Genomic DNA, 27217 nt, shown 5'->3' with positions numbered 1-27217 from the left:
TTACAGTGATGGCATGGAAACTTCCCAGCATGCCTTTTAACCTGTCGTGTTTCACTCTCTCCGCAGCAGGATGGCCAGAGGAAATGCTTTATTAAGATCCCGCCGACATGAAGAGCCGCTGTGACTTACTGGTGCATTACTGTCGAAAAGGCAAAGTTATTTAGACCAATAAAAGGCTAATATATTGTCGGAGTGGAATTACACATAAGTTATCTCTACCTTAATAACATCACCGCAACCCCTGATGTTGTTTAGATCAATAAAGCCCATTCAAGTAGAGACCTCGAGCACAGATAAGGCTGCAGCACCGCGGCAACACACCGCTCGCTGGCATCGGAGAGAGCAGAGGTCTTTCCCCGGCAAACAAGAAGTGGCCGAAATGAGAAAAACACTTCAAACGTAATACCATAAAACATTGTCTGCCTTCTGGAGCCTTCTGGTCTGCAGATAAACAAGTGGAAAGATGCTAATGGATTTTAGATGTTGGTACAGAGCAGAGGGGTAGGGAGAGGGGGGGGAGGGCAAAGGCTAACTACCGCCTTCAGAGTACGGATGTTCGAAGTAACGGTGTTACATAATAATTGAAATGTTTATTACTCGGCTAAATAATGAATACATATACAATAGTTTGAGCTAAACAGGATTTTATTTACCTAATTTTGACTGAAAGACAATACTACTTTTGTTACAACAGCAACGTATGATGGCTATGATCCAGGTATCTGTCCCGTAACTGTCAGAGTCTTCTGTTCGTATTTATTTACATTAACCAGTCTTTAAACACGGCCAGAGCCCAGACCGTGTTCCCTCTGTTGACTTCCTGTCCGTCTTCTTCTGCAGATTTCTCTCCCTCTCTGTCGTTTAACCTCTTTCCTTCTCTTGATCTCTTTTTCTTTTCTATATTCTGGGGACGGTTTAGCCATCAAGGATGCAAAGAAGTGTGCTCTTTATTAATATAGAAATCAATATTCAGAAAGTACTCCAAGGTGTTTTCTCATGTCCTAACTTAACCTGAAGTGTTCATTTAATTCAAGCTGGCATGAAATTGACCGGACTTCTTTCAGCGCATGGATATGACTGCACTTGGTCCCGTGATCAGAGCAACCTTAGCAACAGTCTGCTATTGAGAAATATTGAGAAATAGCAGGCGATCAAAATTGACCAATTAGAATTGTGTATTTATCCAAGCAGTGTAATCATTCTTAATTATTGACTGTCAAAACCAATGTTGCTTTTAATTCACTCATGCTTATTATTAGTATTATTTAGAGAACATTTTGCTTTAAAAATGATAATAGATTTGTATTTGTATAACTTTTTGATTATGAATGTGCCAATAATTAATCTTATAAAATATGCTGGGAAATCATTTCATCTCCTTTCTTTCCACTAGCCTCCATGTCATGTGACGACTGACTCCCAATCCAAACCAGATCATATTCTGAACCTGACAAATAGCATAGATTTAAGAACAAGCTTCTCGTATTTATGGAGTATGGATTCATTAGGATGAATCATCGTCATAATCTGGACTGATGTCAAAATAAACTAGGACTTTGACTGGTGGTAAAAGCAGCACAAATCCAAATGAGTGAAAGTAATCAAACCAGAAAGGGAAAGCTGTCTCTGTATGCAGCCACGTGCAGCGGCAGGTTCATCTGACTGTATATAGTGTATGCAGGGGGTTGTGGTTTCCCATCATGCAGTGCTCATTCTTATCAGTGTCCACCAGGTGATGCACTAAATCATGTGTGCAGCGACTGCCCTTCATCAGAGGTGTGAAGATGACCACAGCCTTTGCAACTCCCTCGAGGCTCCTCCCACAGATAGGACATCAACACAAAAAGGAGAAGAGGACTCAGAAGTGTGTGTGTGTGTGTGTGTGTGTGTGTGTGTGTGTGTGTGTGTGTGTGTGTGTGTGTGTGTGTGTGTGTGTGTGTGTGTGTGTGTGTGTGTGTGTGTGTGTGTGTGTGTGTGTGTGTGTGTGTGTGTGTCAGACGGCGACACCGTTCTCCACAGGAAACCACAGGAAACAGAGTTTTGACGCCATCTCTTATAAACACATTAAATGACAAATATATTTTTCCTTTAAAGAACGTCCCTTATGGCGTACGCACCGTCAATAGGAAGTTTACAGATATGTTTACAGACATGAAGCCGCTCAGGTGGGGGAACCGCTCTCACAACAGAAACCTTTTAAAGGGCTTCGAGTGCTTTTTGCGCCCTCTCACCTCGGTTTGCATTTCAGAGAAGCACTCTGGCAGATACTGTCCAAAATACATGTTTCCATCCTCTCTATTCCTCTCTTTTTTATTCCTCTTTACCGTCTTCATCTAGAAGCTGTCGCCACTGCCAGGCAAGATTGTATCATAACCCTAACCCAGGGGTTCTCAAAGTTTTGATGAGTGAGGGCCAACTTAGGTACCCAATATTGGATTGAGGGCCGCCCAAGAAAAGAACGGAACACAAAATAATTCCAAAACAAATCCTTTCTTTATTGTACTAACCAATTACCGCAACTCGCGAGATGCCTAGTTGCCATGCAACCAGTAGTCTAGCAAACTTTCCACAAGCTGTCATTCATAATTTAGGAATGACAACCCAGGGGGCGCAGTTTTACCATTCTTAAATTCCATTCTAATTCTTACTAGATACAGCCATGGAGGATTCAAATATAACGCATGCATTTCAGCGTGTCACATTAACTATCGTGGGCCGCCAGAAACATTTCCGAGGGCCGCCATTGGCCCGCGGGCCGCACTTTGAGAACCCCTGCCCTAACCCTATGTCAATTTTGTTTATTTGCATAACATAAATATGAAGGGGGTTACGATGTATGTCCGATTGTGGTATATATGGAGCCTGACTTCACTGCATATGGACTTCAGGATATATGAGGGTGATTTTCAGGATGAGACGTATTTTGTGCCACTACTGTCGCATGTTTTCATACAACTGTAACGAAGGCACTGAACAAATAACAGTTTAGGGAAAAAAATTATATTTTGGCAAAACTGCAGGGGCACAAATATTCCTAAAGATGCCGTTTTAAAAGTGGAATTTAGTTAAAATACACAACGTAATCAGCTCCTTGTGCCAACTTGAGTTCATCAAGAATGTTCCAAAATACGTGTGCATCGTCTGAACGTGTATTAATACAATCTGTGTGTGTGTGAAATCATTTAGATGTATTCCTATATAAGTTTGACTGCAAGCTTACACATCAGACATGTGGGTACCACTTTACAATAAGACTACCCTTATAACGGATTCATAAAGGGTTTATAATTAGGTTGTAAACACTTTATTAATCATTAAGAACCATTTATAAACCAGTTCTAACTTAGTTACGTCAACACAGGCTCACTATTTGGCAAGATGACAAAGCCTTATATTGGCTACTTAGCGAGAATCACCTCAGTGAGCAACAGATACCAAGGATGCTGGCTGATGAAGAAGACGAAGTAAGCTAGGTAGCCAATATAAGACTTGGAAGTACAGATGCATGTGGGCTCACTATTTGGCAAGATGACAAAGCCTTACATTGGCTACTTAGCGAGAATCACCTCAGTGAGCAACAGATACCAAGGATGCTGGCTGATGAAGAAGACGAAGTAAGCTAGGTAGCCAATATAAGACTTGGAAGTACAGATGCATGTGGGCTCACTATTTGGCAAGATGACAAAGCCTTATATTGGCTACTTAGCGAGAATCACCTCAGTGAGCAACAGATACCAAGGATGCTGGCTGATGAAGAAGACGAAGTAAGCTAGGTAGCCAATATAAGACTTGGAAGTACAGATGCATGTGGGCTCACTATTTGGCAAGATGACAAAGCCTTACATTGGCTACTTAGCGAGAATCACCTCAGTGAGCAACATTTACCAAGGATGCTGGCTGATGAAGAAGACGAAGTAAGCTAGGTAGCCAATATAAGACTTGGAAGTACATATACATGTGGGCTCACTATTTGGCAAGCAACCGGTCACGGTCGCCCTGTCTTATAAAAGCTTATTAATGATTTATAGTGTTCACAACCTAATTAATTAACTATTCGTAAACCCTTTACACGGGGAGTCTTGTTGTAAAGTGGTACCGATATGTGTAACTAGCAAGTGATATCAAAAGTAAGTCAAGAGGAATAAACAGCAGAGATAAATGTTATCCGTTATTAGGCTATTGGCTTTGCTAATGTTTTGCATTCATTCACAGCTGTGGCCACATCTGCAGTTGAGGATTTCTTCATCACTACATTTAGACCATGCTATCATTTTGTTAAATAGTTTATATACACAAGACCTTTAAAAAGGGCAGGGCATACGGGGACAGGGGAGAATAGCCGTGTGCGTGTCCGTACACACAGGCAACGGTAATGATGGCGAATAATATCCTTGCAAAATGATCAACTCTGACAATTTAATATTACCCAACAATAAATACATCAGAGCAAAAAAAGAGGTAAGAAAGAAGGGGAATTAAAAGCCCGTGCGAGAGGCGATCTTCCTCCAGCTCCAAGTGACGGCATAAATAAAGTGTGGCACATCTTTTACCTTCTTCAATTATCTGCCGTTTGACATGCGAGCCGAGCACAGTGTAATTAACATCTCAGGAGATAATGGGGTCGCTACTCACTGATCAATCTCACACATATATTATGTGCCTTTCACCAGTCCATGCTCCTGTTATGCTGGGAGGGAAATGTTCCACAACAGATTCATTTTCCTTTGGATTGGGGCATTTCATAAAACTAATAGGTCTAATTATGACTCATCCAATTGAGCTCATCTTGCAAACATCTATTAGCGCCAACGCCCAGTTCAGACGGAGCCCTTGCTATCACAGTGAATAACACGTTCATGCCATTTGTAACCGTGTTGTCATGTTCAATTATTAATAATAATAATACTCATATAGCGCTTTTCTAGAAACTCAAAGACGCTAACTTTGTTAATCGATTATCAGTTTGGCTGTTTGCTATATCCTGGCTTCAAAATGGTGGAACAAGCCCCAAGGAAGTGAGCCGGGCGCTGGAGAAGACTTTTTCGTAGTGGCCAAACACTTCTGTGAGAGTCTTGGTCGTCAATGGGCACAAAAAATGTTCCCCATTGATTTGCATCGTGAATGAGACGTGTGAAAATCAGCAGACCCAAATCAAGTAGCCAATACGAACACTTGAATATCCCATACGGAAATCATTAGGTCCTAAAAGTCGTGCAATGTGCAACTTTGACGTAAAGCAGGGGTGTCAAACTCAAGGCCCGGGGGCCAAGTCCGGCCCGCGACCTCATCTTATGTGGCCCGCAAGAGCTTGCAAAGATTATTATATTCAATACAATTGGTGTAATTGTTGAATATTTGCTTTCAATTATTTGCCCTAGACTTCTGCTTTCAGACGTAGTTATTTGTGAAGTTATTAGGAAAACTGATAATAATCCAATGCAGAGGCAATAATGTAATATAATACATTATTTAATATATATTATATATTTACATATGTATATTTATATTGAGAAGCCAAGAGTGTCATCAAGGCAAAAGGGGGCTAATTTGAACAATCTAAAATAATCTGGATTTTTTAACAATTTTTTGTTTACTAGAGAATTCCATATGTGTTCTTTTATAGTTTTGATGTATTTAGTAATGATCTACAATGTAGACAATTATTACAATAAATAAAAACCTTCGAATGAGAAGGTGTGTCCAAACCTTTGACTGGTACTGTATATTTATAGTTACAACCGGCCCTTTGAGTGTAACCATAATGCAAATGTGGCCCGCGATGAAATTGAGTTTGACACCCCTGGCGTAAAGGATAGGTCCAGGGCTTAAGGAAAGTGCAAGTGTGCATGCCCGATGGACCCAGATCCCCACGAGAGCTGGATATTTTGTATGAGACAGGAAGATTTTGGTTTCACACGTCGCAGGAAATAACGGGCCCCAGTCACCGGCGTTGTGTCAAGTTCTCTTCATGAATGGTATCATGACAGCAGAAAAAAAGCTTCTTAGCCTATCCGGCATAACAAGGTCTCTTTAACATCCTTAAAACAAAAAGCAACACTGATCAGAGATACATTTCAAAAGTAATTTGACCGTGCCAAACCAAGCCAACGTGTAATTTCAGCCAAATAAATCGTATCTATATACAACATTTATAAAATATACTTAAACAGGTTTCTCTTGTTTGCCTATGGCTACAACCCACCAACAGCGTGTGCATGTCGTGGCTCTTCCCAACAGGAATGGGGGTGCCCGGCCCCCTTCACGCTCATAACTGCAGAGCTCTCCTCACTCAGGTTATTTGCCAGATGCCAGACCTCAAACCATCGCTGAGATTTATGTTGCTTGTGATGTGTTGTTTCTTTCAGGGCCGAGGCCGACTAAGGAGAGAAACCACACTTCCTCTTTAAGAGGCTGAAGTGAAAAGACTGTGTAATAACTGTGTCCCTGTAATGACAACTGCTGCCAACGTTGCATCACTCACAGATCTTTTAATAGCATCTGTGCTGTGGTGTTAACGTCAAGACTGAGCATGATACTTGCCATTATTTGGTTCTGCATCTCGCCTGCGACACAGGGCTTTTTTAAGCAACAGAAATCCTCAATTATTAATTAGCTCAGCCAGAAAAAACAACTGGTCCTGGGCCACCGTATCGCTCATTGAGTCCCCGCCGCAAAGGACTTGGGTTCAAATTCCACCCGGGGAACATTCACCATCCCCTCGGTCTCCCTTTTGAAATCCGTCTCTCCATTAAATGCCCTGGTTGCCCGAACCCTGAAATATAAAATACTGGTCCGATTTTCATGAAACTTGGGTTAAGCGTGTATCAATGGGGAAAGGAACATTTTGGGGAATATACACATTTGTTTGTTAATATTGCGGTACAGCCCTTAACTAATATCATAGGTTTCCAAATTCTCTTAAAGTTGTATTTGTTGTTCTATTTGTGGGTGATCGTGTTACTCGAGGTGAAGCTGTCAAATGTAAAAGCAAGCAAGTTAGTGCTGGTGCATGAGTCTAATCGCTCATTCACACCAACGGTGTTTCGGGCCGGTTCGGAGCTGGAGCTTGAAAAGCACCGGGTTTTCCTGTTCACACCGCAGCGGAGCCGCCTCTTAGCTCCGGAATCCGGTTCATTTCGAGCACCAAAAAATTGTCCGGCAAGAGCAAAAGCACCGCATACGTCACGCTTACGTTGAGGCGGGGGCAGGGGCAGATCAACTCCTGAACAACAACAAGAAGCCTGCGTTTTATCCAGCTTGTACACAACGATGGAGAAACTTAACAAGCAGCAGTGGTCCACTGAAGAGACCAGCTACCTGCTGGGAGGCTGGTCTTCCGAAGAGGTGCAGAGGAAGCTGGAGCACAATCGGCCATTGTTGTTGTTGTTGTTGTTGTCGGTGTCAGCTGTGAGGGGTTTCCGCGCGGTTTGGCTTTATGAAGCAGGCACGCAAACGGTTACGTCATGACGCAAACGATGACGCAATGACGCAGCACCAGTCGGACTCTGGGCGGTGTGAAAAGAGCCGGAGCTAAACCGAAGAACCGGTTCTGAACCTGAAAAGCTCTAGCACGGAGCTTGAACCGGAGTTGCGTTGGTGTGAATGAGGTATAGATGGGATGAACCCTTGTTGTTGTTGTTGTTGTTGTTGTGTGTGTTGGTTTTATTGGCCAGGAGTCTGCGACAGTATGTGCAACCTTTCTGCTTTACTGGTTTCCAATGGGCTGCTCGGTCCACCATTATGGAGCCAGGATGGCAAACAGGACTGTTTTAGTTTAGGTGAATCTGGGTCCGACTCCCAAGGAGGGAGGAGCAAGCCGATTGGCCGTTGCACAACAAAGTGCACGGGCTGGTGGGAAGGATCCATGCACAGCAAGGTAGGGAAGTACCCGCGTCTTGAAGAGGATTCGGGCAGCCAGTGAAGGGCAGATGTTGGTGCTTTTATTTGCCTGCTTTTCAAAAGAGATGCCAATGGCCGCTTCATCCTAACTGTTGATTATATTCATTACAAAGACGAACCCAGTCCTTCTAATATACCTCCACACATTCCATTTGTTTGCCGTTTACAGACCCTAACATACTCTTTAACAGGTTAAAAACAAAAAAAGACATCAACCTGTACTGAGACAATGCCTGCTGCCGTTGCCGCGGGGATTGTTAAAAGCTGCACTTTGTATGATTGTAGTGTATGATTAACTCGACGCTGCCTGGACATGCGGGGGCTGTTTTTACAATTTGGGCTTTAACAGATGTGCGTTTTATGTGGCAGGTTCTCCAGAGTTTAGATGCCGCTGTCCGCACAGATGAGGCCGTAAGGCAGCTCGTAAAAGCTGCCTTTGAAACTTTGGGGAGGGTTAATGCCGACATAACAGCGAGTGGGCAGGGAGCTGTGCGGCTCACCTCTTCAGCACACTCGCATGCAGCCATGGAATCTGAGTAGATTTACTCGAGTACCGTTTTGAGGCACTTTTACTTTACTTGAACATGTTCTTTTACGCTACTTTATACTCCCATTTCACTCCAATTCAATGGCTAATATTATGATTGTTCCTTCAATACGAAGACTTTACATTAGGATCACTTTTTGTCAGATCACAAAGGGAATATCACGTGGCGCTAATCCTCTCCCGTTTAAATGAAGCTAGGCAATAGTTTATACAATAACAGCTTGTTCTTACAATCAACCGAGAAAATGATTTATCATTTATAAACTTTAAGGTTATTTTAACACATGAGTTTTTGGGGTGTTTTTTGTTGTATCAATTTCATTATGTTCTGCATAGGAGCATTTTAACATTTATAACTTTCGCTTATTATACTTTTACAAGATTGTTTACATCCAACAGAGAATTTAACAGTGTGGAGTTCATACTTTTTATAAACCAAATAACCCCAATACTTCTTCCAACACCGCTCACAGCACTGCCCGACGCCCCGCCAGATGAAAGCCAGTGAACACCGGCTACACGTTAACTTCTATCCCCCAGATGAAGTCATGTCCTGCATCTCCACTCCCGTGCGGTACGAAACAATGCAGGACACACGTGCATCTCCAAAACGAGCACTTTACCGTAATGTGAAAACTGTATCGTAGGGTGACGACGACAAAGGTAATTGTACTGCAACCACATTGTAATTACTGTGATTTACACACCATCAACCCCCCCTCTCAAACCTAGCTTTACAAGGTGGAATTCCTGGCAGGGTACACACACACACACACACACACACACACACACACACACACACACACACACACACACACACACACACACACACACACACACACACACACACACACACACACACACACACACACACACACACACACACACACACACACACACACACACACACACACACACACACACACACACACACACACACACACACACACACACCACACACACACACACACACACACACACACACACACACACACACACACACACACACACACACACACACACACACACACACACACACACACACACACACACACACACACACACACACACACTCTTTTGGACTGTCTTAAAACACTCCCTCTCTTTAACACTTTCTCCTGTTCTCAATTTGTTCTTTTTCTCTGTACTTCAAACGTGGTTTTCCTTCTTTTTTTGTTGTTGCTGCTGGAGACAATCTTTGTCCCACAATGCAATCTTAAGTCTTCACACGCCCTTTTTTTCTCAGTGACCTGTGTTGACTTTGGTACCACCTCCCGGGCCCGGCAGGAAGGCCTGCTGAGTGAGCTCTGCATCCAGGCCCAGCCTCTTACACAATACAGCCCTCCTCCTCCCCCCATAACCCACTTCCCATTCTCCATCAAACCTGGGGATTGTAGAGTGAGGGTGGAGAAGATGGGAGGGTGTGTGTGTGTGTGTGTGTGTGTGTGTGTGTGTGTGTGTGTGTGTGTGTGTGTGTGTGTGTGTGTGTGTGTGTGTGTGTGTGTGTGGTGGGCGGCACATCCTGCGTGAAACTGCATCCTGAACAAGCATCGCTGCATCTCACTGTAAATAAATACTCTCTCCTCCGCGCCGCTTCCGTCAACTGTCACCGCCTTGGCTCCCAATCACCTTCAAGTCCAAACAGGAAAGTGCAAGGAGGCGAGGCAGACGGCAGATATGAGCTTTCATTTGCTCCCCGCTGCACTTTAGCCCCGCCGCTCAGCGCTTCCTCTTCTCTGACCAGCTGCCCCGGCTCCCTTCCAGACCCTCGGTCCTTCCTGTCACCTTTTCATGACTGCATTATCCAGGACGAGGCTCCCCGCGTCGCTGGGAAATCACCGTTGGTGTTGCTGCCCCCCCCCGCCTTTTCCTCCGTGTATGAAGCACTGTAGGAGACGTTCAAAGCCACGTGCCGCATCCTCAGAGGAGCACTGCTGCTTTGTTACCTGCTAATCCCCCGTGCATTATCACAGGAGATGCAACTGAGCAACAGAGCATGACGGAGGCAACAACGGAGACATGACGAGCTCTCCGCGCATGAAGCGCTTTGTGTCGCCAGGCTGTACATCATTTGATTAGGTCTCAAAGCTTGTTATGATGACAAACCAACCTGCGTTCAATAGAATTAAATGTTTTGGATTATAGACACACAAAGACACGACTCAATAAAAGGCCATTTATCTGGTAGCAGCGACACTTATCGTGAATACTGTTCTTGTTTTATGTGCCATTATCGATGTTTCCGTGAAGAGTGAGAGCATCCAGACCACAGTACTCCTCTTGCATGGTCTTATTACACTTCATTGAGTTGAGCTGAACATTGCAGCTGCCGACTGCAGACTTTGGCCTGAGCTCGAAAAACCACTCAGTAACTGACCTGTCAACACGGTGAGACAGCTAGCCTGAATGCCGTCTGTGGGGCGTTACATGAGACACCTTTTCTTAAACCGTACTTTTCGGACTATAAGCCGCGACTTTTTCCCCCATTTTGTTTGTACAGCTAACGGCCACTAGGGAACCTCCTAAATCTATGGATTTTACAGGTGAAATTAACCACCTTTAACTCTACGGGCTCTATGACCGGTCCGCGCCCGCCACCTCTAAGCGGCGGGCTCCAGCAGGAAAAGCTGGAGGCCGGAAAAGAGTGAGACAGGTAGGCGCCAAAGTAAAAGTGGAACCGAGCGACAGAACGAGAGCAAGACAGACGGACAACTTAGCTGCTGCGGCTTATATGCAGGTGCGCTTTATAGTCCGAAAAGTACGGTATGTCATTTCTTACTGATTTCTGAAATTCAAAGGGTCATATATCGATTTAAATATCCAAAGATTGTGTTGTCGCAAGAAGAGTTCCACTTTAGGAAAGGGTAAACATCTAAAATTATATTAGGGCCTCTTTAAATTGCCATATAAATCAACATGTTGTGTATATGATAAATATAGCTAAACATGATAACGAAATAAGGGCATCCTGAGCCTTTATGTTTCTTCTGAACACAAAGCACTGAATGCTCCAACAGTGATGACATTCTGCATGTATGGATGCAATGTGACTTCTATTCAAATGCATAAAGCCATGATCCGAGTTAAAGGGCGAAGGAAGTAACACTCCAATAAATTATTCCCACAGTTAAGCATTCTGGATACAACAGGTTGTCTCGGTGAAATAGAGCCTCGCTGTTCGAAACAGGAAGAGATGATAACTGTTATTATTTTCCAACCAAATTGGCAGTTAAGATAGGCCCTTCATGCAAAGTCATTCATGGGAAAGAGAACGCTGGGGAACAAGCAACGGGTACAAAAAAGACAAATACGTTGTGTGTTAAGTGTTTTAGCGTTTCAGTCCCTCTCAGTAGTCAGACATCGAGTGCTTTCTTCAGCGCGGCAGTTTTGTTCTTATTTATTCTATTATCTGTGTTAAGTTGAGCCATCTTGATCCTCTCCTCCCCTCTTTGCCTGAGGAGAGGCTCATTGGCCAGACGCGTCACATTAAAGAGCAGCGTCTCACTGAGCATGTCACAACCTGCCCAGGGGGGGGGGGTGAGTGTGTTTATGTCTTGTCCTCAGGACCCCCGATTGTTGTTCATTTCCTGTGCCAAGATTAAATGAGCACATCGGCCAAAATGTGCTCTTCCTCGGCCCTCGCCCACATCACGGCACTTTTCCGCACAAGTGGCTGGCTACGGATATTTATACAATTAAAACAATTCTCCGCATCTATCCGTCAGCTAATTCACCAAAGCAATGACACTAATGGAGTTGTTCTGTCTCTCCTTCCCCTCACAGCTCAGAGAAGGAAACGGAGAGAGTTGTGTTGTTGGTGGATAAAGTTGAGACGCGGCAGTTATTTTTATTACGACCCGCAGTTCAGCGGGGACATGGGGAGGTTCATTTGATTGTTGGTTCAAATTAACCCTGGGGTGAGGAGAAAAGAAGAACCGGAGTGACCCTCTTATTTTCTGAGACAATACTCGCTTCGACCGAGGCCGACATTAATAATTCATCGTGACAAAATGCATTACGAGGGAAGCTCGAAGTGAAAGGAAGAGTCGACAGAAAAACAGTCACATTAGGGCCGTCGTGTAGCGTGTGCTTGGGATCAGACCGTGCTGATAGGCAAGCCTACATTAAGCTAGCCGGGGGCTGAGGCAAATGTTCGTAGCGGCCACACGGCGGTACGACAACTTCAATGAGAGACCGTGTCATCGGGCCCACAAAGACGTAACGGCGCAGATTGGAGGCAGGATTTAAAAAGGGCGCTATCCCTGCCTCCATTGGACTCCTTCGTTCACTTAAAAGTAACATAATGACATCATTAGGTAACACGAGCACTTCTATTGGCTAGCGTCCCAACACTTTGTATAAGCTAAGGGGCGGGACATGTCTAAGCAGTTGACCGATCACAACAGAGCCGGACAGCTAACCAATCAGAGCTTAAAGCTTGGTAGCAGCAAGTAAAACATGTAACCTTGCCATTTAAATGAACATGCTTTCATATTTAATTGTACGTGTAGTTTCTGGTCTGAAGAGAAGTATAATGTCATTGTAGCCCAGCACAGGGTGTGTGAGGGAAACAGGGAGGTTTAGTGAAACTTTGACCTGGATATCCTGCATGTCCGTCCACCCAGCATGCACCAGGAACAGGGATAGGAACCACTCCCACACGAGTTCAAGGGGAAATGCTTGCATGGCGTGGCTGTGCACTCTTACCCAGCAGTTTTATGTTTATGAGCTCTGCTGATGGGGATGCGCACATCCATTAGATAGGAGTCCTCCTATAGAGAAGGGGCTCTGGTATTAACCCACAAGCAAGTGCCCCATCAGCAGAGAGGAGAAAGCTGCCTTTTATGGCAACGGATCAGACACTCAAGCCATTGGCCGCAAAGCCCACAAATGAGGCGTTAAGTGTAGTGGCAGGGCGGCAGAGAGAAATGACCCTCTGCTCAGCCACGCATGAACCTGCCCTCTGCCTCCTTCCCTTTCTCTCCGTCTTGCTCTCTCCCCCCTCCCCCAACAAAATAAAAAAGGAATCAAAGCATGCTTAACGGCCCGACGACCACCAAATAACAACTGTCACCTGCAGTCGAATTCATTAAAGCATTGGTGACGTCGCGGCCGTGTAATGTCATTTTTATAATTGAATATTAATTCTTCTTACGCAATATTTGGAGGGATTCCTAATGGACGTTTTCTGTAATTAATTGCCAGATAGAGGCAGGGCGAAGTTAAAAAACACAACCTGACGTGGAGATTGGGAAAGAGAGTGCGGCGAGGCGGCCTGCTGCGAAGGTTTCATCATTGCGCCTGACCCCCCCTGCTGCTGGAGATGGGGGGGATAGACTCCTCTTCACAGTCAGAGATTTAATTGCACGCAGATTCCATTACCTCTGCACAAATGTCACATTCTCTTCTGATCAGGGGGCACGGCAGCCACTGGCAAGCAGCCAGACTGTAGTGCAGAAAGTGCTCAGCCAATCAGAGCTCAGCGTGCGGACAGAGGTGAGCGGAGGGACAGGAAGACGACAGAACGGAGAAGATATTAAAAAACAAAAGGAGAACACAAAGCTGCTGACGGTGCAACTCTGAGATTGAGGGCAGTGTGCTGGATTAACAGACATTTAATTAAATGAATTTATTATTGTCGTTACTATTATTAATACTATTAAATGTTGGAGCACTAATTCTCATATTAATACATTTGAACGATATTAAAATTGTGCCATACTTAAAATGTATTAAATACTTACATCTCAATTATTGACAAGGTTACAGGAAGTGGATTGACTGGTCGAGGGATTGTTATAGGGGAAAATGGAATTGAGGCATGAAAATATAAATATACGCAAATAATTTTATATTACTACATTTTCACAAGAGATACATTTAAATGAGTCTTTCTCCAAATACCCTAATATTTTACAGCATGTTTAGACAGATATTGTGCAGTTACAGAGTGGACGGATCCATGTCAGGATGAACATGTAATAATATTACATTAATAATATTATCATATTGTTTTAAGCTTATTATTGATATAACTCAGGAAGTGTTGCTTCCTCAGACGTTTCAAAGTGGCTCTGATTGGCTTAAGATTTGAAAAACCTTTCTAAATCATTAAATGGTTTGGTGTTATTTGTGGGCAGCAATTCAAAGGCCCCACAAACACAGTCTTGGAGTTTCATTTATACAAAAATAATTTGCAATATTGGTCAGTAAAATGGTAATTAGATATTTTCTCCACAACATTCAGGCCTCGTCAATGCTCTCTGGACGCAATACAAGTGATGAACAGCTCAGAATCCACTGTTGGGATCTGCTTCCAGCTTATTACGGCTCGATACAAATAAGCCTAATAGTCTGACTGAACAGGGCTACACACACACACACACACACACACACACACACACACACACACACACACACACACACACACACACACACACACGAAATAAGAGACATCTTAGTCACACATACCCCGATCACTTGTGCAGGACAGACTGGCACTCCATTCCTCCAATCAGAATCCAGCTCACAGTCTTGAGGGCAGGAGCACTGAGGACACGGACAGAAAGAGAGAAATAAGGAAAGGGGAAATACAACCATTACAAACAGGAAGTGAAAGGTGGGGAAAGCCCCTGGTCTAGTACAATGAGCCCACATGTACAGAGATGACATCAGAAGTAAAAGTGATCAGCCACAAGTATTTGATTTGTTCTGACGCATTCATTCCTATTGGAGGTGCCTGCATTTAAGCCGCTATGACAGCTATCACACGAAAACTACTAGAAAGATTTTAGAGCTTCATTTCTCACCATAAAACAGTAAACATGTCACATGGTTGCCCTTTGATCTCCTTTAGAGGGTGTTCGACTTACCCACATGAAAAACATGCGACATCAATATAGCTGTATCTGAACTGTGAAGAAAACATCTAACCACACTAACTGTATTCGTTTCCACTGACTACGACTGTTCATTTTACCATTAAACAACCTCGCTTGTATTATTTAAGAAGGATTAGATATACCAGTCATCTTAACAAACTAATCCAATAACAAGTACGGTAAGTACGATTTTGAATCAACTCATTACTTCCACAAATATTTCTTGTACGTTTGAAAAAATGTCCGAGAGAAGAAGCTTGATATTGCTCTGGAGAGTAATTGGTTGCGTCAAACATTTTTGAGTGATTTGTCCAAAAAAATGAAACTCTTAATATCAGCCTTTTTCATAATTCTTGCAAGCTTTTTCTTAAATCCAGCAAAAATTAGTTTACAGTAAAATAGTGGTTATTTTTAAATGTGAGGAATGACAAAATTATGTTTTTAGGCAAGTTTATTTATGTAACTTATATTTAGAGTTAGTTAGTTATTTAGAGTTAGTTATCTTTTGGGTTAAAGGTGGGGTTTGTCATCTATTTCAGAAAGACTTTTTGTTATATTCCATGGAATGGAACATCCCGATAGCAATGAATAAATTAAATGCTTTGACAAAAAAGAGATTTAAAAAATGTCACCTGTGGAAGCCGTAGCGCTGTAAAAAGCACGACCAATCATCTGAGCCGGCTAAAGTAACTGGACGGCCTACCTGCCTGTCAGCCTTCCATCGGGGCACAGACTTATCTCGTGCCCTCATTGGTCGTGTGTTGGGGGAGGGGCTCTGTAAGGAAGTCTGAAGGAAGTGACAGATTTGTTCCGGTTGTGTACTTTCAAATTCTAGCGCACTCGAGCTGGTTTCTCCAAAATGACATACCCTACCTTTAAGTTAACCTTTATGTGTTCACGTAATTGGAATCAGTTCAAATAGAAAAGCCCATAATATTACACACTTTACTCATTTCATTTCAAACCTTTATTTAAGCAGGTGAATACCAATGAGATCATCGATCTCCGTTTCAAGGGAGACCTGCTGCAAGTCGGTTCCACATGAAGACATAAAGCAACAGGGAAACAAAAAGGACATCATACAGCAAAGTCACAGGGATGTGCACCTAACGACGTGTACAGAGGCCAACAGCATCTGATTGCATAGCATCTATCCGAGCTTTAAAAACATGCAGTGGAACCAGATTGCTCAGTTTCCATTCTGTAGTGGAGCTGCGCACCTAAAAGCTTTCGTCCCTAGGTTCAGTCCTAGCACTAGGCACGTTTAACAAAACCACAGCATGAGATCTCAGGCAATAGCTACTTTCAATTCGTCGTGTGATCAGAGAGCAGATGTAAGATGGGAGTTTACCTAACATGGCTTTGTAGATGAACATGTCCCAGTGACTGAGCCTCCGTACAGTGAGTGAAGGCAGACCTGCCCTGGCACACAGGGTGCAGTGATGGGTTAATGCTTTACAGTTAGTAACAAATCTCAGCGCGCTGTGATAGGCGGCATCTAACTTGATCAGGCAATGGGCAGGTGCATTCATATAGACCAGATCACCACAGGTGAAAAGGTCACAGAGCCTTTTCCTGGCCTCAAGCGAGAAACAGGACGTGTTTCTGTAGAAGAACCCTAGCCTCACCCTCAGCTTTCTAAGCAGGTTATTGACCTGAAGTTTAAAAGAGAGACAATCATCAAGCCAGATACCAAGGTATTTATAACAGGCAACCACTTCAAGTACTTGTCCTTGCGTAGCAACAATATCCAAAGTGGTGTGCGGTGTCTTTTTGGCTTGAACGCCATCATTTGCCACACCGGCTATTTGAGTACATGTACCGAATCCAGAATTGATTTTGAATTGGGGATTCTTTTGTAACGTTTATCGAATCAAATGGAACCATTGCGTACAGACATATTCACACCCCTAACAAACCTCTGGGATAAACCCAGTCTGATTGTTCTGGAGACTGCATTCACATACGCACTGACCTATAAACCCAGCAGCGGTGTTATCATTAGTACTTTTATTTATGATAACACGTTTCTTTTTTACATAAATGATTTGTACCACTACAGAAACATCTGAAACAACACGTTGTTTATTCAGAAAGCTGCTCTTGAGCTAAAAAGCATTCATCTGCGACCAGATAAACAAGTGGGACGATGCTAATGACTTCCAGATAACGCTTCAGATCATGCAAATGAGGCAGCAGGATGGATGGCTTCTGGCTCTGTCGCTGTCACACGAGTCACGGCTGCATGTGTGGCTTGTTGCCCTGTGATATATGTGTGTACCACTTCTGCTGTTTAATGCGGCCGTGTCTCCGCCACACAATTCAGCTGCCGGTTAATTGGCCCGCTGCTCGACGAGGACGCGTGTCAGAAACTAAATCTGTAACTCTGTGTCTGGGTGGAGCGGTGTACTCCGAGCAGACGCAACAAACCACGGGCCCGACGTCCCAATTCCTCGCAATGCACCAGAGTGGAATTCCACTGACCCCGTTAGAGCGGCCGCTGTTTCCACAGACGGACCACATTCCTGGGCCTGCCATCGAGCCCAGATAAGACCCGTCTGATTGCTCCGTTGCATCCCAGTCATTACTTCCACAAATATGTTGATCCCGACTGACAACTGTCCTCGAGAGGATTTATGGCTGCGCTATCGATTCCCCAAGCCCCTCAAAAGGAGCGATTTTGGTTTTTTTAAAGTTAGGGTTTTTCTGCCACCGGTGCCTTTGTTAAAGAGACAGATTTCAAAGGGGGTGAGCAAGTAAATAGTCGATATAATACTCAAACCCAGGTAAGCCAAGCAACTCTACAAGTTTGAATGCAACTCTACCAGGTAAAATATCAACACACAACCACCATATTCAAATCCCAATTAAAAACCCACCTGTTCAAATCTGCTTACTCACTGTAGTGCCCCCATTATATGTCCCATTTGTGTCCACTTGACTGGCTCCTCCATGATTTCCTGTTTGTGTTTAATTTTTTTATCATGTTCTGTTGCCTATTAGCTTTTATTTTATTTGTTTTTAACTTTTTTTTTTTTTTTTTTTTAAATAGTACGGTGTCCTTGGGTGTCATGAAAGGCGCCTAAAAATAAAATGTATTATTATTATATCAAGCAGCCTGTAGCAATTCCTTTTAAAGAGGCCCTATTGACATCACTTTGTAACACTCACACTTCTATTGGCTAGCGCTCCAACACATTGTACGTGATAGGCTAAGGGGCGGGACATCTCTAAGCGGAGGACCAATCACAACAATGCCGGCCAGCTAACCAATCAGAGCAGACTGATCTCTGGTTTCAGACAGAGGGTGAAAAGTGGTGCTGCAGCACAGGCAGTAGAGAGAGACACAAAATACAAATATGACACACAGCAGAATAAAACCCCTTTAAAGTTACCCTCACTTTGATATATACAGCCATACACTGGTTGCCATGTCTCCCACAAACAAAGTACTCAAGCTTAACTCCATGAAAAGATTCAAAAGAGAGTTTTATGTGAAGTCTTAGATGTTAAAACAGCACTGGTGAGAACACTTAAGAGGTAGCTCCGATTTAAAATCTTTATTGCAAATTAACAAGCAGTGGATTTTAAAATGTGGTGAGGTTTTACTGTGTAATTACTTTAAGATATACTGCAAACAAAAACATCGACAAAGTGGAACTTTTTTTATACCTCCGACTTTGAAGCTTCCTCACTCTGTGGGCCTTTTGCATGCCAGCTGCTCGACACTTGACTCACTCCTGCTCTGGAAACATGTGGTTGTAATCCCCTCTTTTCACTCAAATTACAAACTGTGTCAGTTTCTGAGGAAACTTCACATCCAGCCACTTTGCAGCATGTGTGCTAATTGCCACTCATTTGTGAGTTTCCAGGCAAAGTAGACAGGCATTTGAAGCTGTCCATCCTTGTTGAGAGTTATGAGAAGGGTCGGAGATTAGGGGAACCAAGGCATGGCTTTTGCGATATAGTTCAGTACGAGCCACATGCTGAATGTTTATAGAGGCAACATAGAAAAGTATAAAATATATGAAGGGCACCATTTAATAAAACAAAACTTAAAGTCTGACCTGCCAATTATAGGAAGCATAAAACAATTTTCTTAAGTGTTTTACTTGTATGTTTATACATTTCAGAGAAGAATCAGAGAAAATAGTAGTCTATACTTTGTATGTAAGCCTATTACAGGCAGTCAACCATTTATGTTAACTTAAACTAAATATCTATTTACTATAATCTCAAAGTATGTTTTTTTACATTTTATTATCGCGAACTCCGGTTGCTGCCAGCGAGCATCGGCATTAGCCGCGCATACGACTGCTCAAGGCGCAAGTGGAGAATATAATGTATTTGACTATTTTACCCTGATCATTCTAAAAGTTTCTTAATTAGTTGCTTTTAAGAAATAACGGCAAAAACACACGAGGCGGTAGCGAACTACATTTGTCAGCAGCCAGGCGGCGTGTTTCGGACAGGAACAGTCTGGTCTCTTTATGTTTTTGGTTAGATGCCGGAAACGAGGTCTATGGTTAAAACAAGAGATGTTCAAATGTTTTCTACGACATAAAATACATCAGTAAATACCCCATGTGTGATTCTCTGAAGCTTCTCTAAGAAAAAACCACGGTTTTTAACAAGTGACTAAATGAGATTACTGAGCGTTAGCACACCGAACATTAGCCGCTTTTACCTTAGCGGTGGTGAAGCGCAGCAATGAAAACGTGATGTTTGTTTATAGCGTAAAAGTAAACTAAAATCGCTTTGGCATTGTGTCGAGGGACCCATTGCTCCGCCAACTCTCGGATCAGCCACCAATAATACGTCAACAACACACTCATCTATTTGGAACTGGCCCGAGGTATTCAAACCATCATATTTTGTTTTCATTGAGAGTGGAAAAGCTTTAGATAAATATGAGATAATATTCACAAAAGACTTCATCTGTAGTCTGTGAGATGTATCGACCACAGAACGACAACGTAGTCTAACTACAATCCCTTGACACGAGTGGAGCCATTGATCAGCTGTTGCTGCGACTGTGGGGACATTGGTGCTGGATCGGATCAATGGCATGACCCATTAAGCCACACCATTCCCAGCACCTCATCTTATAAGAGCCGCTGTGTGGGAACACCCACGGCTGACCCGTGCTGCCGGGGACAATTACAAGAAAGTGGTCTTTCAGGGCCGACGCCCACTTGACCCGGTAGCGTAAAGACATGGAAGAGATCCACATGATTTAAACTCCTCCCCAAGACGTGCTGACAAGGTTAGCGGGTCAACGCAGACATTAACAGGTCAGTGTGTGGCCCACTTGGGAACAATTACTCCCAGTCACAGCTAAGTGGACACTTGATTGAACACGATGGAGGCAGGACACACTTCCCACAGATAACAATCCCCAGAGCCATTTGGGATAGAAAGCCCTTGTGATGCAGCCGTTATGGGCAGAATTCATCTTCCTTTCCCCTTTTAGAAGAATGTGAGAGTGTGATCGAGAGCCATTCTCTCAAAGGGATGAGTCTCTCAAAGCATTACCATTTTGCCAGCAATACTAATAGCTGCTTATGACACGGAAACAATTACAAGGTGACTGAGAGGAACAAGCGAAACAATGGGACGAGCTGTTGAGATTTCTTTTTTCATTCGTGGGAAATCTCACAAAAGCAGAAAATGGTCGTTGACGGAATACTCATATTTTGCAATCAGGCTTTAAACAACAGCAACCAGAACCATCTGTAATTAACCGCGTGGGTGCTGCAGCTTTTTTATGTTGTACGACCTTTGACCCACTGACCGTTTGACCCCTCTCCCGCCACAATGAGTAGAAACGTTGCCTTAAACATCTGGCGTCTCGTATGTGTGGACGGCAACGAGCACCCTCCACAGCTCTGAGTGCTTTCAACAACAAATAGTTTGTGTTTCATCATAATGTGTGGGTTGTACTGTAGAAGACAAAAACTAAAAACAGATGTTCGGGGGTAGCTACTGCAGATAAAATAACAAACTTGGTAATGTATATCTTTGTGTAAAATGCTCACTATAGTCTCTTCGCACACAAATGGGGCTTATCGATTCGCGAACACATTTTCCGGGAATTTGCATAAGCCCCGTTCTTGTTTGTGGTGTTGTTTAGTTTTTCTTCTCCCAGGGGCTTTGTTTATTTGTTTCTCTGTGTTGGAAAAATCAGTTTCACATTGTTTCTGTATGTGCAGCGGTGGCTGGTGCCGCAGCTGTTGGTTGTTAGTGGCTGGAGATGACACAGTTCAGTTCACCACGTTCAGGAGAACGGCCCAGGGGGAAGAGGAGCAGAGGAGGACGGCAAAACGCATGGAGAGAAGAAAATAGCCTCTTTTTAAAGTTGGAAACCACAATGTTCATCTTGGGCTTATCCAATTTGAGGTCCTGCACTGTATTATTCTCAGCAGAGCAAGACTTGTACATGACATTTCGACTGTGGCTGCGAGGGAGTGCGGTCGTCTTTCCACCAGAAGGTTGTGGGTTCGATCCCAGCCCGTGCAGTCAACATGTCGATGTATCCTTGGGCACGATACGTAACCCTGAGTTGCTCCTGATGGCATGACCAACGGTGTGTGAGTGTGTATGCGTGTTAGTTCCTAGAGTAATATACACTGCTCTGTATGAATGGGTGTGAATGGGTGAACGACATGTAGTATGTAAAGCGCTTTGAGGGGTCGTAAAGACTGGATAAAGCGCTATATAAGTACAGTCCATTTAGCTGAGCTTTTACAAGTACATTCAAACACGAAGAAACAAGCTTTAAAAAGGTATCCTGCAGGTTAAAGGCGGGGTAGGTAATTCAGTTTTTTGAAACCGACACCGATAACTTCCTGCTTCTCAAGACCGATACCGATACCCGATAATAATATAATATATATATATATTAAATGTACCTGTAGTTTTTGCACACCTGGTGGTAAAAAAGACTATAGTGAGCAAATGACCTGAGCATTACTACTATGAACAAAACAAAGCCAAGAACAGTTTTGACTCTTCAAAGTGACCATATTTATTTTCCCAAATAAATATAATTGAGTCAATCAGTCGATGTCAATGTGTTTCCCTGAACAGTGAACAGTGAGTGGTCCATATTAAGAAATGGAAACAACTATTACCTGGCGTTACTCTGGCAAACTTCTTGCCTTTTTCAAAAGCCTCGTCGATAGGTGAAAGCCCCGGTGCCTTTGCAGCTGGCTTTGGATTCGCCGCTAGTTTAGCAGCGCAGGCGTCTTCGTACGCTTTGAACACACCATCGTAGCCATGGCGATGTTTCAGGCGACTAATCAGGTTGGAAGTATTATAGCTCGTTGCCTTTTTCCCTCCTCGTGGAACTTCTGCATCTGTTAATACAAATAGCAAGCGAACTATCCAACTCTGAAACTTTGAAATAGTCCCATACTACCGACGACATGTTTGTTGACTGTCCTGGCTTCACGGCCGCACGCCGTTTACGTCACAGCCAGGCATGAGTTAGGGAGCGCTGGATTTGTGAAGAACTCCCCTCTTCCTAAACCACTAATACCACAGTACTGGCAACACGGGAGGAGCCGAGTGAAAAACAAGCGCTCCTCATCCCAATCCACCCACACCGCAGAATTTCTTTCTTTCTTTTTATACCCAAAAAATATATTGTATATTATCGGGGCTATTAATACTTTTATCGGGATGACGTCATAATTCCTATTATCGGACCGATAATTATCGTGCACCACTAGTTAAATGCTTTGACAATAAATACATAAAAAATGTTAGCTGTGGAAGCCGTAGCGCTGTAAAAAGCACGACCAATCATCTGAGCCGGCTAAAGTAACTGGATGGCCTACCTGCCTGTCAGCCTTCCATCTGTGCACAAACTTATCTAGTGCCCTCATTGGTCATGTGCGCGTTCGTGTGTGTTGGAGGAGGGGCTCTGTAAGGAAGTGGCATATTTTTTCCGGTTGTGTATTTTCAAATTCTAGCGCACTCGAGCTGGTTTCTCCATTCTTCTACCTTTAATTAGGGTTAGGGTTAATAAGCTAAAGTATTGTAAGTATACTGCATTTGCTCGAAATAAAGCAACCTTTCTTCGTGCCATGTTTGTTCAAACGGTGTATGAGCGATGATATGTGTATGCATTTTAACGTCTACTATGTTTGTATATGTACATGCATGCGAAACTGCAGGACGGAGTCCAGAACTAATTTCCTTACGGGGACAATCAATTATATCGTACAGAATAGAGTCTTTTTTATTGGCCAAGGTTAGTGAAAGAGTTGGGTTTTTTGTCTGCGATGAAAGATGTGTAGACTTTCTTTGGTCCTGAAATCAGTTGGGAACTCATTTGAGGGTTACTTGGGTTCCACTCGCATTGAGGGAGCAGTGTGCCGATTGGCCAACGCAGAGAAAAAGGCTTTTGTCCCACGATCTACCCCAATGTTGTCGATAGATGTGACCGGTGCAACAACTCCATAACCTAGCTCATAGGCTCTTTTCTTTGTCCCAAATGAAAACATTTCTGGGCCTTTCCTTTCGTAGGAACAGTTCTAGGACATAATTTGAAGCCCTGTACTTTTAGCTCGCTACTTTGACAAGCTAATATATTAGCACACATGCATCTTCTTATGGTTGTACTGAATTCAACGTAAACTCCATTGTCCTCTAACTGGCTTAAGGACCTGGTCGATTTTTGTATAAACTTGATGAGATACTCGTAGGGACTGTGAAGCTTGCAGAAAAGAAATGGCACTGCTTGATGGATTATTTAGACAGCCTTTCAAACACTCTCCCTCGAATAGCAGAGGAACATTTTCAACATGTAGAGTATTTCTATTCAACACTATGCACTGTTACTTAACGTTATTTCTTTTTTATTACCGTTAATCATTTATGTTCTTTCTTTCTTGATTTTTTATTTGCTCTATTCAATTTCCAATATGGAATAAATGTCATTTTGGTATGTTTATGTATTTTCATGGTAGGGATGGGTGGTGTGTGGAGAGGGTTAGCTCTGCAGGGAAGACATGTCAAATGAAAGGACAAACCCTGTTTGAATTGTAGCACTGTATTATTGTTTCCGTCTTTCCAGAAAAACGGACATGAAGCTCTCCGGGGGCAAAGCTCATCCCTTGCCTCCCTGGCCCTTTTCTGAAGAAATCAAGAAGCCCGACATTAAAGGAAAAAAAACCCTGCAAAGAATCTCTCTCCATCCCGCCCTCCTCATTAACAGGGCTCTTCTCCAATCCATTTCGGACCCCTGAGATACAACCTTCCCGAAGTACTCAGCAAAGTGACACAACATTAACCCATTTGCACACGCCGAGTGCGAAAGCAACAGGCTCAACCGGCTGACCCATTGCTTGTTGTGGCTTTATTCCCCAGGACCGTTTTGTAACCAAGTGGGCATCATGCGAATACCATCTGGGTACCACTTAGTTAAAGCTGGCAGAAGTCCCGTGGCAGCCAGCCTGGCAATGAGGAGAAGGGAATAAATTGCATCATTTACTTAACATGCATTTACCGTTGTGCCTGTTAAAAGCCCATGACTAAATCATTTATTTTTTTCAGGGTTCTCCTGTTCAGCCAAATCGCATTGAGCGTGCCACAAACAAAGGGGCTGATAAAGGCGACACCGGGATGTAAACCACATGAAATCGCATTTAGCCTCAAGTATATTAACGGCTCTCAATCCATTTACACCAAAGAGAAATCTCCCACTGCACAAAACCCATAAACAGACAATAAACACATTGTAATTATAATGCCAACTCTTTAATTACGTGTGTCATTTGGGGATGGTCGAGCTCGCTAATTGTCAGAGTGATGTGAAAGGATTGAGGCGGGGGGGGATGCAGAAAGAGGAGATCAAGCCTCGGGCCCAATGAGAAGCATATTCCCCGCTCTCCAAGCGCGTTAGAAGGCAGAAAATTCAATTGGCACGGCTCCAAAGAAGAACAGTCCAAACAGCCGTAATCAGCAGGGACAAACTCCATGCAAATCATTTACATTAGCACGAGAGGAGAGAAGTGTCTGAGCGTTCACATGAGGAACATCTTTCTCCTGCGGTAAGCCTCGCTGCCAGGTGACTCTACGCGAAGAAGAGTTTGGTTCAATTGGTGTAAAAGCATGCAGTGTATATCACTTGATGTTGTCATTATGATTCAAGTGAAAATCTCCTATTTTCCAAAAGCGGAAACCAATTAAATTACAGGACGGAAACAGTGCGGATGACACGCTTTAATCCTATTATATTGCCAGTAAACAGAAGACGTTCTGCAGAATATTAAACAAACAAAATGCCACCATAGTTGCTTGTCGTCATACACATGTGTCCTGTTTTTGATTAGTCCTACAATTCCATCAAAATATTGGTACGCCGTATCATTTAGATTTGACTGAAAACTCCAAGCAAATGATAAGATATTTAGCGCCAGTGAAGAACACATAAAGCTCTTAATTCGTAACACCTTCAAGTCCAGTTCGAAAATTTAAAAAACAAGGATTTGAACACAAGAAGATCCTCCTACTTGGAGCAGTTTAGGAGAAAATATACGTGACTTAACAGTCCGTGTTACAAAGATACAACTGAATTTCAATTTAAAGGGGACCTATCATGCAAAATGCACTTTTGTATGTCTTTTATACATGAATATGTGTCCCCGGTGTGTCAGGGAACTCACCAAGTGTCCGAAAACACAACCCTCTCTTTTCCTCCATACCCAAATCTCTAAAAACGGGGCTGCAACGGATCTGATACAGACTGATCCAGATTTGATATTGTTCTGACGTCAGAAATGGGGTGCTCCGCTTATATGGGCAACTCTCCACCTATCAGGGGAATGGGGGTTGCGTGGCATGGTAACAGCATGGCAACAGCATGGTAACAGCATGGTAACATGACGCTTGTGCCTCGCCCCCCTCCTTTGCAGGGGGGCTTGGTCAGCTGCAGCTCATTTGCCACAGAATCAGCCCTTGTGAAGACAGGGCTGGAATAGAGCAAATAGAGCGAAATGAGGCATGGCTAAAATGCATGATCTGTTTGGTATTTTGAAAAAAAAACTTCACAGACATGTTTTATATAGGTATGGCCCTTCAATATATTATTCAAATATAGCATGATAGATCCACTTTAACACAAAATGTTGTCATGGAAAAAACTGGCGAAACCAGAAACCGCAGTTTAGACTTCTAAAAGAAAATTGTAATCAGCCAAGAGGATTTCAATTGGTGCATCTTTAATATAAACATTTGTATCTATTGTCTGATCCATGCAAAAGCACATTCTGCCATTAGTTCAACGAACAAGGCATTCTGTTAGATCAGACCCGGTCACTGTTAAAGCAACTGGCAACATAAATAGTTTGTTGCAAGAGCTTTCATGTTCAACACGCTAAATGATGGACCGTCAAAATATAAACACAGAACTATCCATTATAATTAATAGTGATTACCCCCAATCACATGAACTGTTACACCGGTTAGCAACTGTATTATCTGTTTAGACCTATACAGTCTATGGTTTAGACAAGAACTTGTTTTTCCAAGTCTCTCAGTGGTCACATGATGTGGAAAATCATTGCTTATTTATGGATCAGAGTCCAAACAAGAAGTGAGTGGACTCAAAAAGCCTTACAATATTAACATATACAGTGTACGGCTGTGCATGTGCTGGCCAAAGATCACAGAGTGAATTATTGAAACCACCATAAGTACAGTGCACCCTGAAAACACTGCCAGATGACATCTCCGGATGAATCATCAGCCGAGAAATGTCAGTCAGGCAATGAGAAACTGTCTCTGCCATTGTTTACATGTTGACTGGCACGGTGCGGTCGGCCCCGATGAGAACAACACACACAGCGTCCGATGGCATGAAGTCACTTGGTGGAAAAAGAGC

The 27217-nt window shown here is 43.3% G+C and overlaps 1 protein-coding gene across 9 annotated transcripts in view; it reads right to left on the bottom strand.

Annotated features, from left to right (window-relative positions):
* Positions 1 to 27217, bottom strand: part of foxp1b (forkhead box P1b) — a 200736-nt gene that overhangs the window by 160607 nt on the left and 12912 nt on the right. For all 9 annotated transcript variants that reach the window (XM_071203045.1, XM_034082450.2, XM_034082453.2 and 6 more), the window contains one exon: positions 14918 to 14995. The gene's annotated coding sequence lies outside the window, so the exon portion shown is untranslated. The remainder of the gene's footprint in view (positions 1 to 14917; positions 14996 to 27217) is intronic.

The sequence above is a fragment of the Pseudochaenichthys georgianus genome, chromosome 5, assembly GCF_902827115.2.
Source record: "Pseudochaenichthys georgianus chromosome 5, fPseGeo1.2, whole genome shotgun sequence".
NCBI classification, from domain to species: domain Eukaryota; kingdom Metazoa; phylum Chordata; class Actinopteri; order Perciformes; family Channichthyidae; genus Pseudochaenichthys; species Pseudochaenichthys georgianus.
Note: the sequence above shows the minus strand (reverse complement) of the source record. Positions and strands in the feature narration are given on the sequence as shown.